At 59.1% G+C, this 7,246-nt stretch overlaps 1 long non-coding RNA gene across 1 annotated transcript; it reads right to left on the bottom strand.

Moving 5' to 3' along the window:
* Positions 1–5,088, bottom strand: LOC135364365 (uncharacterized). The gene is made up of 3 exons (XR_010411246.1): positions 4,950–5,088; positions 3,332–3,445; positions 1–347 (listed from the first exon to the last, which is right to left on the bottom strand). It is a non-coding gene; the product is annotated as an uncharacterized LOC135364365 (long non-coding RNA).
* Between the last annotated feature and the right edge of the window lie 2,158 nt (positions 5,089–7,246).

The following is a 7,246-nucleotide window of genomic DNA, read 5'->3' as shown; positions in this document are numbered from 1 at the left end:
TATGTGCCAGGCAGTATGAACTGCCAAGTAGTAGAAGTGGCCCCGTCCTGCCATCACGGAGCCTCCGGTCTAGGGAGACATAAGACTGATCATGGAGGAGGCCTTGCGGGCTGTGGCACAGAATTCAGATTTTATCTTAAATCTCATTGAAAGCCGTTAGGAAGTTCTCAGCAGGGAGAGACGTGGGCCGTGGCAGCGGAGACCGGGGTGGTGGCCGTGCTGATGGGGGGTGCACCTTGGAGCTGGAACTCACACCATGTGATGTCCAATGGGGAGCCGAAGGCGAGAGGGAGGGAGGGAGGGAGGTGTCTCCGGCCTGAGCAGCGGGGTGGACGGTGGCGGCGTTTCTGGAGAGGAGAGACAGGCAGAGTTGAGCTGGGGACATGGGGAGTTGGGCCTGTCCTGGGGACGTCCAGGCAGGGGTGTTAGGGGCAGCGGGGTTCCCGGGCGGGCGCTCAGAGGTGAGTACCGGAGGGCGAAGGGACAGAATGGGGGAGAGATGGGTGAGTGGGTGCTGTCGCGGCAGCCGAGGGGCTTGGAAGCAGCTCTTCAGGGTTCCTAGGAGGTGGGACCCCGCATTGGGAGACCGGCTGGCCCCGCCCCCCCACAGCCCCCCCCACTTCTTCTGCCACAGGGGTGCACATTCCCGCAGTTTGGGGGACAGAAGAGGCATGGGCGGGAAGAGGGGATGGAGGCAGTGTGGGGCAACTCCAGGGAGCGTGGAAGGAGGGCAGAGGGTGGGGAGAGAGAGGCCTGGACGCCCCTTCCCAGGCCAAGCAGAGTCACTGGCCTGCACTTCATTCCTTCACCTCCAGGGGAGGCCAACTTGCTGTCAGGGTCATGTATGGAACCCGGTGACCGGGCCCCGGGCCCAGGGACCCTCCTTTCTGTCACCTTCCCCCGCCGACCCATGCTCGGCTCTCCTCTGTTCTCCCTGACCCCAGCACAGCCTGTAGTTTCCAGTTCCCCCACCAGACAGTGAGCCGCTGAGGACACACGGTGTCCCCGCAACTCTGCCATCTTTCAAGCTCCCAGCCCATGCACATTGGGTGCTTAATCAACGGTGGGTGCATTGAATTAAAAGTGCTTGATTCAGGTACACCTGGGGGGCTCAGTCGGTTAAGCGTCTGCCTTCAGCTCAGGTCATGATCCCGGGGTCCTGGGATCGAGCCCTGCATCGGGCTCCCTGCTCAGCGGGAAGCCTGCTTCTCCCTCTCCCTCTGCCCCCCACACCCTGCTCGTGCTCTCTCTTTCTCAAATAAACAAATAAAATCTTTAAAAAAAAAAAGGTGCTTGATTCATATTTCTCAAGCTAGGATTAAGACCTCTCTGTCTCTGTCTACCTCCCTGTCTCCCTCTTTCTCTGTCTCTGCGATAAGATGGTGCTCAGGGTGGGGGTAGGGGGCTTCCCCAGCTCTGGATGGTTGAGGGCGTTTTCTCCCCCCAGGTTCCAGACCTGCAACAGGCACCAACCAGCCCGTCTCCGGCAGACAGCAGTAGTCAGCCACGGCTGGAAAGAAGAGCGGGGACCCTTTACGGGGCACTCACGGTGTGGCCGACACTGGTGGGCTCTGGCACCTCACCTGCGTTAATCATGTCAGTCACTTCCCTCAATATCCCCAGGACGTGGTTCAGGGGGTACCTTCAGAAGGGTCTCAAGAAGGGCACTCAAGAGGGCCAAGTGACTTCCCAAGGACGCTCAGCAACATCAGGGTGGGCCTGTCCGGCCTCAGGGTCCCTGCTCCTGGTCACTTTGCCTCCCGACTGCCTCCCCCTCAGGAGGCCTCTCAGAAGTGACCCTGCAGAGAGACTCTGGCAGGACCCAGAGGCTCACGAGAGGAAGGGCTTGACTTGGTGACTCCACTCCCTGGTCCCCCCCCCGCCCCCTACCCAGGTGCACAGAGATCTCTCCCCTGTGACTCCCCACCGCCCCAGCCTGGGAGCCAAAGGCGCAGTGTCTCTCGCCTGGGACAGAGACACAACACTCACATTGATGCAGTAACGGTTTACCCACTTGGCTTCCTGTTAGGCTTTTTTCTTCCTTCCCCGTAGGGGTGTCTCTTATCTTAAGCTTCTTGGGGAGGGGGGGAGGGTTGTGCTGAGCTGTTTACCATTTGGTGACAGTTGGTGCCAGAACCAGCCTCTTGGGAAAAACGAGGAGGGGAAAAGCAAGCCCAGGTGGGCCCTGGGTCCAGACTGGACGGGACAAGCGGGCCCCTCACAGTCAATGTCAAAGGCATGTCCAGCTGTCCTGCTAGAGCCAGGTTTCATCTTCCAGACAGGGCCAGCTGAGGCAGGTGGAAGTGATTCAGCTTGCCCTGAGCTCCTTCCAACTGCGGGGAAAAGGCAGGGGTTTGCAAATAATCCACTAGGTGGATAACTGAGACATGGTTGGGTCTACTGGGCTGAGCGGCTTGCTTTGGCCCCTGAACCGGGAGCTCTGGGTTATTCATGATGAATGCAAAGTAAGAGAATCTGCGACAGAAATCCGCCCTTCCCCCTCCTTCCACTTCCCAGCAGTCTTCTAGCAAAGAGCTCTTGATGCCCCATGGTGTGAGCTCTGTCTGACCAGGTATCCAGTCCTAAAAAGTGTCTTACATCCTCCCGGGGGGGTCTCGAAGTTATAGCCTAGCCCCGGGCCCTGGGCCCCACATCACCCTGGGCCCCACCTTGCCCTTGTCAATCTGCTCAGAACACTTGGCCATCTGGGACCCTCTCCACATCTGCTCATCCCCACCCTGCCCAGACCCCAGAGCCCTAACCTCTGCTTCACTCATGGCTGCCAGGCTGCTGGTCCCTCCTCCTATCTGCTCCTGCCCCTAGATGTCCATCCATCCACTTGAGGGACTACCTCCTGACTAAACATTTCTCTCACCCTGGGAGGGCGAGGGTCGGGACTTGTGATCACCAATCACCTGTAAGCCAGCCAGCTTCCAAGCCCCCTGATCATCCCTCTGGGTCTGTCCGGGGTCCAAGTTCAAAGCTGACCCAGGTCTGGCTAACCCTGAACTTCTCTGTCCAATCCTCTCAACCTGTGCCATGTCTGGGCCAGGTAAGGAGCAGATGCAGTGAATGAAGAGAGGGAGAGATGCCTTGGGTTCAACCAGGAGAAATGCTCCTACAGCAGCCCAGCACTGAGGCACGGCCTGGGGCTGGGTTGACCAAACTCTGACCAGTGATGGCAAAAGAGACTCTCTTACCTGTTATCCAGAAACCGACTCCTACAGCCAGGTGAGGCTCAGAGAACCAGACTCTTGGATCCCGGACTTCAGCTGAGATGCCACAAAACCCAGGGGAATGGTCTAAATGGAATCCCACCAACCCTACTCACCCGCCAGACTGAGATCTAGGAAGGAAGTTGGCGCTGAAGAGGGTCGAGCAATCTCTCAGACACTGCCTCTGGTCATGGTCACGTTAGAGGTGAGGTGTACAGGAAAAAGCAACACTGAGGAGGAAGGAGAAAATGTGAGAGCCCCAAGTGGCCGTCCCCGTGGCCGTCCCCGGTGCCTGGCTGCCTGGCTGCCGCCCCTCCCCACAACCAGGCTGGGCAGCGCTGCCCCGAAGGTGTCCCGGGCTGTGGGTGACACGGGGACACCGAGGCACCAGGGAATGGAGGGGAAACTGACATATGTGCAAGCCTCTGAAATTACTCATTCATTCCCCATTCATTCCTTCAACAAATATTTATCGCCCTTCTTCTAGGTATGCAGTCTAGGACAGAGATAAGAGCCCAGACTCTGGGGCCAAATGACCTGAGTTCAAGTCCCTGCTCTGCTTCTTTTTTAAACTGTTTTCTAATTGTGGTAAAATACACATAACACAACACTTACCATCTTTAACGTGTTTAAGTGCACACTTGACCGTGATCTGTGCAAAGGGGCTATCTGCTTTTGGCTCCACCTAACAATATTTTCCCAGTGCTTTCTGTCTCCTCGTGGGCCCAGCCTGCAAGGGACATAATATTATGGGCAGAAATCCTGGGCCTTGAGATTGCTCCCGGCTGTGCCTCTCCTGGGCAAAGTGGGGTAGTGTGTGTGTGTGTGTGTGTGTGTGTGTAGGGGATCCCCAGGGAAGAGAGTCCCTGCATTTCACTCCTGCATCTTTCCCCCCAGCCTGCCTCCCCTTTAACTTTGAGAAGCTCAGAAGCTCCCTGGAAGCCTGAGCCAGCCTGCAATGTGCTTTTACCCTGGAGTCAGGTGGGACCCTCCTAGGATGTGAGGCTGGGGAAGCTTGGGGCACCCCGAAAGCGCCAGGGGAGGGGGGATGCTGAGGGCTGGACCATTGGAGAAGCAAATCCCCAGGGGGAAGGTGGACAGGTGGCAGGTATCAGGACAAAGGGGCTTTAGGGGAGACAGGGATGTTTGGGGCCTGCGGGAGGGGGGGTGTGTTGAAGACCCCAGAGGTGAGAATGGCTGGGAAGGAGAAGGTTGGAGGGGGCAGCTCACCCCTAACCCTGAGAACCGAAGGCCCCTTGCATTCCCCTGCACCAACTGAGCAGTGACTGCCGGGGAAGGTGGATCTGGCCCAGCTCAGGAGACAAACGCTCACCCAGAAGACGTCATTGGCTCTGGAATGTAGAGACAGGGCTGGGAATGCAATGACAGCAGCCCAGCAACCCGCAGGACATGAGAAGGGCTCCTCCCGTTCCCCACCCAAGGGCCGGTCCCTCTCTCTCCATCAGGGACGCATAGAGAACCACCAATGACAAGAAGAGACCCTTGGAGCATCCCCCAGTGGAAAAGCCCTGAAAAACCAGCCCCCTCGGTGTCCAGACGGGGAAACTGAGGCTCGGCGAAGGTGCCCCCGCCCCCACCCCGCGCGCGTGCCCGCTCCGCCCGCGCCAGGCAGGGGGCGCCCTTTCCCGCCGCCGGAGCCCCGCGGCCGCCCGCGCCCGACAGGTCCCCGAAGGAGAGCCCTCTTAAAGAGCTTTTCCTTTCGCGTGAACTCACCGCCTCCATCCAGCCGCGCGGTCTCAAAAGTGAACATCACACAAATGCGTTGCAGATGTGCTTCCTTCCATTTTTGGCTACCGCGGGGCGCGTGCGAGCGGCGGCGGCCGCCCCGGCGCGATCCAGGCCGCGTTTTCCGTCCCGCCCGCCAACTTTTTCAAGCTGTAGTTATTTGATAATGATTTTTTTTTTTTTTTTTTTTTTTTTCCCCAAACCTCTCCCAATAATTGTTACCCTCCCCGCCCGGTGCTGCTCAGGTGATGGGCACAGACTGCAGACGCCTCCTCCTCCGGGTGCACTGGCGGCCGTCCCGGGGTGAGAAGCCACAGCCCAGGGACCTTCTGCAAAGCCAAGGTCGAGGGTCGAGGGTCCGTGTGTGGGCTAGCCCGGCGTGGCAGGAAGACCTCCGAGCGCCCCCATGACGCTTCTGCACGACCCCCACCGCATCACCAGGCCACCTCCCCGCAGAGCCCACTCTCCGGGGGCCATGGCTGTCTGACGGATGACTGAACAGCATGCCGGGCACCGAGCTCCACACTACAAACATTTATTGGGCACCTGCTGTAGGCCCAGGCCCTGAGCAAAGGGCTGGCCTCAAGGACAAGCAGTAACAGCCCCTTCCCCCCAGGGTTCCCAGTCCAGAGAATGGGACCACACGTCCCTTACCTGGAAAGATGAGAGGGCTTCCAGGGCGGGATTCCAGGCAGAAGCTGCTCAGAGTGGCAGAGCTGGACAAGGCAGGCTTGGCCCCCCACAAGCACCCTGGGTAGAGCTTCCACACTCTCCTCCCTTAACCTTCATCCCTTCCCCAGGCCCCTGCAAAGGGTCACCACCAGTCTGGGTGGAGGCCTCTTCTAAGAAGCTACAGGGCTCAGAACTTCCAGTCACACGGGTCAGGGTAGATAGGCAGGGGCCCAGGCTGTTGGGGTCTCTGACGCCACCCACGCAGAAGGCTGAGGAGCAAGGCCAGGTGTCCCTTTGGGAGTTCAACCCCTAAGGGAGGAGCCAGGTGAGCTCTTGCTTCCCCGTTTGAGAACCACTCGTGTTTCTGATGGTCAAGTACAGTGTGGTTTGATGGAGCCTTTTGCTGGGGGGAAGTGACACCCAACATTCTTTAGTTAAACCTGAATGAATTTTGAGTTTTTACATGGATACATCTGAGGTGGAATCCAGGCAGCCAGCGGCAGGGGGTGAAGGAGGAGGAAGTGAAAGAACGTGGAGGGGCAGCATTGGGATGCTGAGAAGAAAGGGGGTGCTGGCTTTGAGGCCAGAAATCAGAAGGTTCTGCCCCTCCGCTCCCCTCACTGCTGGCTCTTCCGCAAGCCCTCCAACCTCTAGAAACATGGTGCCCACCGCTTCCCCCACCGGGTGGACTGGCTCAGAGGCACAACGTGCTCAAGAGTGACCAGTCAATCCCAATGAATCCCAGGGTAGCTGAGGGGCAGCGTGGACGTGTTGCACTTGGCTCTTTTGCAGACCTGCCAACTCCCTCCCCCCCACCCAGTGGTGGGACCCCCTCTTTGAGCCTTGGAGAAATCCCTCTCTTCCTGTCTCCCTGGGTCCCACGGAGGCCCACACAGCCCTCCAGGAGGGGGCTCCCAGAGACACCTCCCCTCCCAGTCCAGCCTGGAGGAGGGGCGTCAGCTGCGGGGCTGGAGGCCCCTTGTCTGCAAAGAAGCAGGATTTATCTCAGTTTGGGGAGGTCCGGGGCCCCGGAGTCCTAGATCATCATTAGTTCCATCAAAGAGGCGGCTGTGATCTGAAGGGGCAAGATGCATGGCGTCCAAATTGGAAACAGCCTGGTGGGCTACGGGGCAGGAGCCGGGCTGAGAGAGGGCTCAGGCCTCCCCTGGGGAGCCCGGGACACTGGAGGAGTCCCACAGACAGTGCACAGGAAAAGGAGGAGGAGGAGGGAAGAGAAAACATTCCACTCCAGGGCTCCAGGGAGGAGAGCTGAGTGAGATGGAACAGAGCCAAGTCTGCGAGTCAAGGCGACCTCCCCAAGGGGGCGGTGAGAGAAGGCGGCCAATCCCACTCGTGACCCGAGGGCCTACTGTGTGTCTGGCCCTGGGCCGCACACCCTGTCAGACCGCCCACAGGAAGAGAAGGCACTGCCTTTGCTTTACAAATGGGGAAACTGAGGCTAGCAGGAGAGAACTGATGTGTCCAGGGTCACCCAGCCCAGGCGCCTTGCTCTCCAGGACCTCACACCTCCCCAAAAAGGCAGAGCAGAAGGAAGAGTGGTCCCCAAGGCTCCGCATCCTCAAATCTCCCTGCCTGTGCCCAGCCTCGAGCAG

Source organism: Mirounga angustirostris, unplaced genomic scaffold (genome assembly GCF_029215605.1).
Source record: "Mirounga angustirostris isolate CCGP_5_RB_7025 unplaced genomic scaffold, mMirAng1.0.hap1 SCAF_5, whole genome shotgun sequence".
Lineage (NCBI taxonomy): Eukaryota > Metazoa > Chordata > Mammalia > Carnivora > Phocidae > Mirounga > Mirounga angustirostris.
Note: the sequence above shows the minus strand (reverse complement) of the source record. Positions and strands in the feature narration are given on the sequence as shown.